The following is a 7,583-nucleotide window of genomic DNA, read 5'->3' as shown; positions in this document are numbered from 1 at the left end:
CGGAGAAAGTCTGTGTAACTCGTGCAGTTGTTGATGTACACGTAATCTCAAATATTACCAAGCCCCCACCCCAAGAAAAACAAAAACAAAAAAAACAACCATCTCCCCTACAGACCCAGAGTCCGGAAAAGCATTTGTCCCTCATACTGTTGAAAAGACTCACAGCAGAAAGAAGAAGTCAGCCTCTTAAATAATTATCTAGCAAGACAAAGAAGAACCTCTCACATCTGCAGACTCACAAAACACTTCCAAGAAAGTATAACTGTATTGTGTTTATCATAAAGAAACAAAAACCACTAAAAACACCATATTTTCCTGCTTTTTCAAAAAAGAATCTGCTTGAAAAAAAAATTATCACAGTTTAACTCTTTTCTGTTTTTCTAACCAGGAGGTTCTCCCCTAAAGCAGATACACTGTTCCTGGAAACACTGCAATACCAGATCCATGCATGGGGTAGTACAAAGCAAGCTTCTCTTCTCACTAATTCTTCTCTTTCAAAAATCAGCTAATACACAGTGCTCACATCAAAGACATATTACAGATTATAATGAACAGACACTATGCTCTGATCTTAGCTCCAGGGAGCCAAGAAACAATACTGACATTCTGCCACGCACGCACACCCCTGCGCCCACCCATTTCTACCTCACCAGGACGAGCTCCCAGACATGCCACAAACACCATAACTAGGGAACTCTACGGGAGACTGACTCACTTCCCCGAAATGACTCCAGTGGAAGAATTCAAAGCAAGAACCCTTAACACACAATTCTGTTCAAAGACAGACAAGTCTTGCAGATGCCTTCCTCTCCCTGGTTTCCCCTCTAGACTCCTAATTTCCATAACCCACCCACTGACCTGTGACTACCAATCTCTCACTGTTAACTCTTATAGGAAACCAGGGCAAAGAAAGCCTATGCAAGCGCTATTCCGCAGCCCCAGTGCTCTTTTCTGCTCCTTCCCACGCAACTATATCAAACATACAGTCAATTGCATCAAAGCAGTTCCTCGCTATTTGGGGCATTGGTGCCCCTTAGTCCCTCTGAGGTGATCGGCTGGTTCCTTCTGGCCTTAAATGCTAGGAATCTGACGCAAATGGCCACAAACTTCCTCCTCTTCTGCTCCTATGAACTATCCCTCATCTGGGCAAAACATTTAAAAACACTGGTGTTTTCCCAACAGGAAAGGGATGGACAATTTCTCTTCTGTGGGAGACGAGGGAAACCATGCAATTACCTTCTGGAAGGTATATTAAGGAGGGCGGCGTAAGAACCCTCATGGACTAGATTAAGAAAGCAGCTCTTTAACTGACCTTCCAACAATGAGAAACTGAAATCCGCAAGAGCAGCCTTTCAATTCAGGGACCCAAAAATAAGCTGTTGACAATAACTAACCCAAGGTTACAAATGACTCCAAACCATACACTCTTAGACAGACCAAACGTTAACACAAACAACAACGCAATTCTTTGCTGCTCTTTAAAGTGTGATAACCAAAAACTTATGAAACCAAAGAGCCAGCTGAATACACACCACAAAACAGTCCCCTGTTAGCTAGGAAGCCATCTCACTAACACGATGAGCTCAAAAAAAAAAAAAAAGGGCAAAAAATCCCACACAGTCATTTTCAGAGCTCTCAGTTGTTTTCATACACTAATAGAAAAGCTTGAGTTACTGACACTAGCTGAGATAGTATCCTTCTGTTTTTTTCACAACAGAGAACTGCCTTACCAAAACAAAGCCTCAAAAAAATTGGGTACAAATTCATAAATGCTCCTCTCCACAAAAATCTTTAGTAAAAGGCAAAAGATTTATACAAACTGGGAAGGGGAGAGAAAAAAAAAGAAGAAAAAGGAAGAAAAAAAAAGAAGAGTCTCTGCTGGGGCAACCGCATATCCTACCACAAGTCAGAGTGACTACTCCTCACAGCCCACTAAACTGCTAGCTTTTAGAGGAAATGGAATTGAACCGATTGACAGCCTGAGTTGGATCATGGGAACCGGGGACACAGGGAGCAAAACCAGCCCCTTGACCAGGGACTCGCTTCACTGCAGGCAATGCACTGTGGGTATGCAAATAAGATGCTCCGGCCGTCTCCGGTGCTCAAAGGAGTCTTTTCTCCGAGCTGCCTCTGCTCCTTCCCCAGCTGGGCAGACACTGGATGCAGTGAGGGTGAGGAAGCTGCTCTCCTGAGACAGTCCCGCTGATGGCCAGGCACATGGAGGACGGAGCCTGGACGAGAAGCCAGAGGGCACTTGGCCCACAGCTAAAATCTGGAGCAAAAGCACACACTTTGCAAAGGAACAGGAGCCGGGATCTCAGACATGAGATTCTATCTGCCGGCCGGGGTGCGACCCCGTGTTGTACTTGCTGCTTGGTCTGTCCTCTCCTGCAAAGTAGCTGGCCTCAGATCCTTGGGGTTCGCTGAGCTGCAGCTCATCTTGATACACGGGAACAGCTTAAAAATCATGGCCTCTCAGGGTTGGAAGGGACCATCAGGAGGTCATCTAGTCCAACCCAATCCCCAACTAAATCATCCCAGCCAGGGCTTTGTCAAACCTGACCTTAAAAACCTCTAAGGAAGGAGATTCCACCACCTCCCTAGGGACCCTATTCCAATGCTTCACCACCCTCCTCATGAAAAAGGGTTTTCCTAATATCCAACCTAAACCTTCCCCACCGCAACTTGGGACCATTGCTCCTTGTTCCGTCACCTGGTACCACTGAGAACAGTCTAGATCCATCCTTTTTGGAACCCCCTTTCAGGTAGTTGAAAGCAGCGATCAATCCCCCCTCATTCTTCTCTTCTGCAGACTAAACAATCCCAGTTCCCTCAGCCTCTCCTCATAAGTCATGTCTTCCAGCCCCCTAATTCATTTTTGTTGCCCTAGGCTGGACTCTTTTCAGTTTTTCCACATCCTTCTTGGAGTGTGGGGCCAAAAACTGGACACGGTACTCCAGATGAGGCCTCACCAATGTCGAATAGAAGGGAACGATCACGTCCCTCGATCTGCTGGCAATGCCCCTACGTATACAGTCCAAAATGCTGTTAGCCTTCTTGGCAACAAGGGCACACTGTCGACTCATATCCAGCTTCTCATCCACTGTAAACCCTAGGCCCTTTTCTGCAGAACTGCTGCCTAGCCATTCGGTCCCTAGTCTGGAGCAGTGCATGGGATTTTTCCGTCCTAAGTGTAGGATTGGGCACTTGTCCTTGCTGAACCTCATCAGGTTTCTTTCAGCCCAATCCTCTAATTTTTCCAGGTCCCTCTGTATCCTATCCCTACTCTCCAGCGTATCGACCGCTCCTCCCAGTTTAGTGTCATCTGCAAACTTGCTGAGGCCACGTCCAGACTAGGTATTAAAATCGATTTTAGATACGCAACTTCAGCTACGGGAATAACGTAGCTGAAGTTCGAATTTCTAAAATCGAGATATTCACCCGTCTGGACGGCGCGGCATCGATGTCCGCGGCTCTCTGTGTCGATTCCGGAACTCCGTTCGATTGATGGAGTTCCGGAATCGATGTAAGCGCGCTCGGGGATCGATACATCGCGTCCAGACTAGACGCGATATATCGATCCCCGAGCAATCGATTTTAACCCGCCGATGCTGCGGGTTAGTCTGGACGTGCGCTGAGAGTGCAGTCCAAGCCATCCTCCAGATCATTAATGAAGATGTTGAACACAACCAGCCCCAGAACCAACCCTTGGGGCACGCCGCTTGATATCGGCTGCCAATTAGACGTGGAGCCATTGATCACTACCCGCTGAACCCGATGACCTAGCCAGCTTTCTGTCCACTTTATAATCTATTCATCCAGCCCATACTTTTTGAACTTGCCGACAAGAATACTGTGGGAGATTGTATCAAAAGCTTTGATAAAGTCAAGGAGTAACACCTCCATTGCTTTCCACTCATCCACAGACCCAGTTATCTCCTCACAGAAGGCAATTAGGTTAGTCAGGCGTGACTTGCCCTTGCTGAATCCATGCTGACTGCTCCTGATCACTTGCCTCTCCTCTGAGTGCTTTAGAATTGATTCCTCGAGGACCTGCTCCATGATATTTCCAGGGACTGAGGTGAAGCTGACTGGCCTGTAGTTCCCCTGATCCTCCTTCTTTCTTCCCTTTTGAAAGATGGGCACTACATTAGCCTTTTTCCAGTCATCTGGGACCTCCCCCGATCACCATGACTTTTCAAAGATAGCCAGTGGCCCTGCAATTACACCCGCCAACTCCTTTAGCACCCTCGGATGCATCACATGCAGCCCAAAGGATTCTTGCTCGTCCAGCTTTTCTAAATAGATTTGAACCACTTCTTTCTCCACAGTGGGCTGGTCACCTCCTCTCCATGCTATGCTGCCCAGTGCAGCAGTCTGGGAGCTGATTTTGTTCGTGAAGATGGGGACAGGGGGAAGCATCAACTACATTAGTTTTTTCCACATCCTCTGTCACTAGGTTGCCTCCCTCATTGAGTAAGGGGCCTACATTTTCATTGACTTTCTTCTTGTTGCTAACATACCTGAAGAAACCCTTCTTGTTGTTACTCTTAACATCTCTTACTAGCTACAACTCCAAGCATGAGTTGCCCTTCCTGATTTCACTCCTGCCTGCCTGAGCAATATTTTTATACTATTCCCTGGTCATTTGTCCAATCTACCTGGCTGGGGGGAGGATGTAAGCAGGGTGAGAATGAACTCTACCCTGCCATCTGTTGGTGATCTGTTGTAAAGGCCTTTTGAGGCTGCTGTCATTTCAATGGTTCCACCCACCCCGGATTGCATGATGGGGTGTTTGTCCAAAGGATCATTTCGGCTGCTGTGGGATCCTCAGTCTCTTTCTTATTAGGGCAGTGGTAATAAAGTGCAGTTATTCCGGTGATATGAATCAAGGACAGTAGAACGGAACTTAGCGGTTCATGATTTCGAGACTCACCCGAACCTACATGAATGTCGTTAGGCAAGGGACATGGGTTCCAAAACAGGGTGAAATAAGAGAGACTGAAAGAGAATATTTGCACTTAGTGCTATGGATTTCTTGTGGAATCTTTAAATGCACATTTAATCCTTTTTGTGTCTTTCCAGTTCAAAAACAGGATGTTTTATGTTTCCAACCCATGTTTAGAACTAGCTATAGATAAAAAATGGTTAGCGCCTCAAAGCAGTTTTCCAGTATTTCAAAAGGGCTATGCTGTGATCTCTTTTCCACACTAAAAGCTGAAAACAACTCCATAGTTGGGGGAAAAGATCCTCACCACTCACACAGCAAATAAATTTTGCAGATTGGATTCTGAGAGTTAAGCTGTGGGGCACAGCTTTTGTGCCACACTCTGAAACCAGATTCTTAGTAACAGGTCAATGGGTAGGTTTACACAAATTCTGGCCTCTGGGACCAGAGCTGGGGGTGGGCCCCCACAACTTTTGTGGCACATGCACCACCTCTGCAAATCAACCTTTGCCACCTCACTCCATAACACCACACACACAGCAGCTGCCTTTTACCTCTCAGAACCAAAACACACCCTGAAAGAGATCAAACGGCATAAGCTTAAGGCCAACGATGCACCACTAACAACAACTCAAACAGATTCAAAAACACCTCTGTCTTTACACACCAGGGACGGCAGGAACGAAACCACCACACACCGGCTGCCAAAAACCAAACAAACATCCATTCCAGCCTCCCACAAGCCTTGGGCATTGGGAACCCAGACCCCTTAATGATGAGTACTTTTCAGGCGAGGGTGAAGCTCTCAGGCCTCAAATGCCAGCTACAGTTACTCTCTCCTTGATCCAAAGTGAACAGCAAAATACACTGCATTACTCCTGCCCCAATAACAAAGAGACTGGGGATCCCACAGCAGCTGAAATGACCGTTTGGACAAGCACTCCCATCATGCAATCCGGGGTGGGTGGAACCATGCAAATGACAGCAGCCTCAAAAGGCCTTTACAACAGATCACCAACAGATGGCAGGGTAGAGTTCATAGCGACCCTGCTTAAACAAGATTGTAGAAAAGATTAAAAAACACTGAATGTTCAAACTCACCAAATGCGGGTCAATCCATCCTCATCGTCCTATCCGCTCTTTATACTCCACACCTGAACTTAGCCCTCACATGGACAACATACCCTCCTAACTCAGTGTCTGTACGTTAACCTTTTACCCCCAGTCGGGGCTATTGCACATTATGTATTCCTTATGCCACCCGATCTTAAAGCGAACTTCGCACCCCCGGGTAATCTGTACGTTGTTCCCTGATCACCAGAAACTTCTGCTCCTAAACGCTGTACCGTACCCGTTTTTTTTCCTTTGAACGTCATCTTAATAAAATGTTGACATTTGTTCGAGATCCCGGCTCCTCTTCCTTTGCAAGGCTTGTGCGTTTGCTCCGGGTTTTAGTCTGCTAAGACAGCGAGGGGGGGCCGATTGAGCCAGAGGCGCTTGCCTGCTGCAGACAGGGATCCAAGGCTGAACCACGTCCCCCACCAGCTGAAGGCTTAACTGAGAACAGTTTAAGAAGTGCTCCCGTCTCCGGCACTCAGCTACCCAGCTCCCAGTGGGGTCCAAACCCCAAAGAGATCCCTTTTACCCTGCAGATGCTGTAAAATCCTGTGACCAGGGCAGCTGCCAGCAGCCTGCGCATCCGCCTGCCAGCACGAGAGCGCGTAAGGCCCTAATCTGGATAGTGCCGGCTGGGTGGCAGGGCTGTGAAGAGCCAGCAGAGTGGCGCAGCGGAAGCGTGCTGAGCCCAGAGGTCGATGGATCGAAACCATCCTCTGCTACGTGTGTGTTTGTTTCTTTTCCCTCTGGGCCTTCCAGCGAGGTGGTGACCAGCAGAGCGGCAAGAGGTGGCTGAGGCTGGTGGCCTGCCAGAGAGCTCCCTGGCTACCTGGGCTGAAGGCAAGAGGGAGGTCTGGGTGTGGCAAGGGCCTCCTGTCCCAGAATGAGGCTGCAGTGCTTCCTGGTCCCCTTTTCCCACCCACCCCGGCGGGCTGCGGGAGAACACGAGGGAGGCTCTCGGGGTGCTAGACAGTGCTGTGTGGCTGTCAGGGGAAAGAGCCGAGGCTACTGACTCGACCTGCCATTGACTCACGTGGCTCTGCGCGCCGTCAGCCGGGGCGGGCCTGGCTGCGCACGTGACTCAGGCTTGGGCAGCATGGCTGCTCTTTCCTGACGAGGCATGAGGCAGGCCAACAGCTTTGCACAGCCTACAGGGAAGTGGGAGGGAGGTGTCTCTGAGCAGGCGTGTCTCGTCCCCTTCTCCCTTGCCGCTTTGGCGGAGGCGGGAAGGGAGCAAAATGTTCCCGGCTGAAAGTTTTTGTGCTCGGCCTCGAGGATTAAGCCTGAGCCTCCGGCACGGCTGCTGGGAGACGGGTTTCTGAATGGCATCCAGCACGCTCTTTGGGCCACCAGCTGAAAGCACTGAGGCCAAGAGGCAGCAAAAGGGGACTTTGGAGGCTCCCTGCAGGCCTCGGGGAAGCAAGGAAGTAGCACGGGCTCATTGCCGTCCCCGGGTGGGCTCGAACCACCATCCTTTCGGTTAACAGCCGAACGCGCTAACCCATTGCGCCACAGAGAC

The 7,583-nt window shown here is 49.0% G+C and overlaps 3 non-coding genes across 3 annotated transcripts; all 3 read right to left on the bottom strand.

Moving 5' to 3' along the window:
* Nucleotides 1–403: 403 nt before the first annotated feature.
* Nucleotides 404–597, bottom strand: LOC127041602 (U2 spliceosomal RNA). The gene has a single exon (XR_007771692.1). It is a non-coding gene; the product is annotated as a U2 spliceosomal RNA (small nuclear RNA).
* Nucleotides 598–1,722: 1,125 nt separating this feature from the next.
* On the bottom strand, nt 1,723–1,839 carry LOC127041615 (U5 spliceosomal RNA). The gene has a single exon (XR_007771705.1). It is a non-coding gene; the product is annotated as a U5 spliceosomal RNA (small nuclear RNA).
* A 5,670-nt stretch (nt 1,840–7,509) lies between these two features.
* TRNAN-GUU (transfer RNA asparagine (anticodon GUU)) lies at nt 7,510–7,583 on the bottom strand. Its single transcript has one exon. It is a non-coding gene; the product is annotated as a tRNA-Asn (tRNA).

The sequence above is a fragment of the Gopherus flavomarginatus genome, assembly GCF_025201925.1.
Source record: "Gopherus flavomarginatus isolate rGopFla2 chromosome 13 unlocalized genomic scaffold, rGopFla2.mat.asm SUPER_13_unloc_3, whole genome shotgun sequence".
In the NCBI taxonomy this organism is placed as follows: domain Eukaryota; kingdom Metazoa; phylum Chordata; order Testudines; family Testudinidae; genus Gopherus; species Gopherus flavomarginatus.
This window is presented reverse-complemented; position numbering and strand designations above follow the sequence as displayed.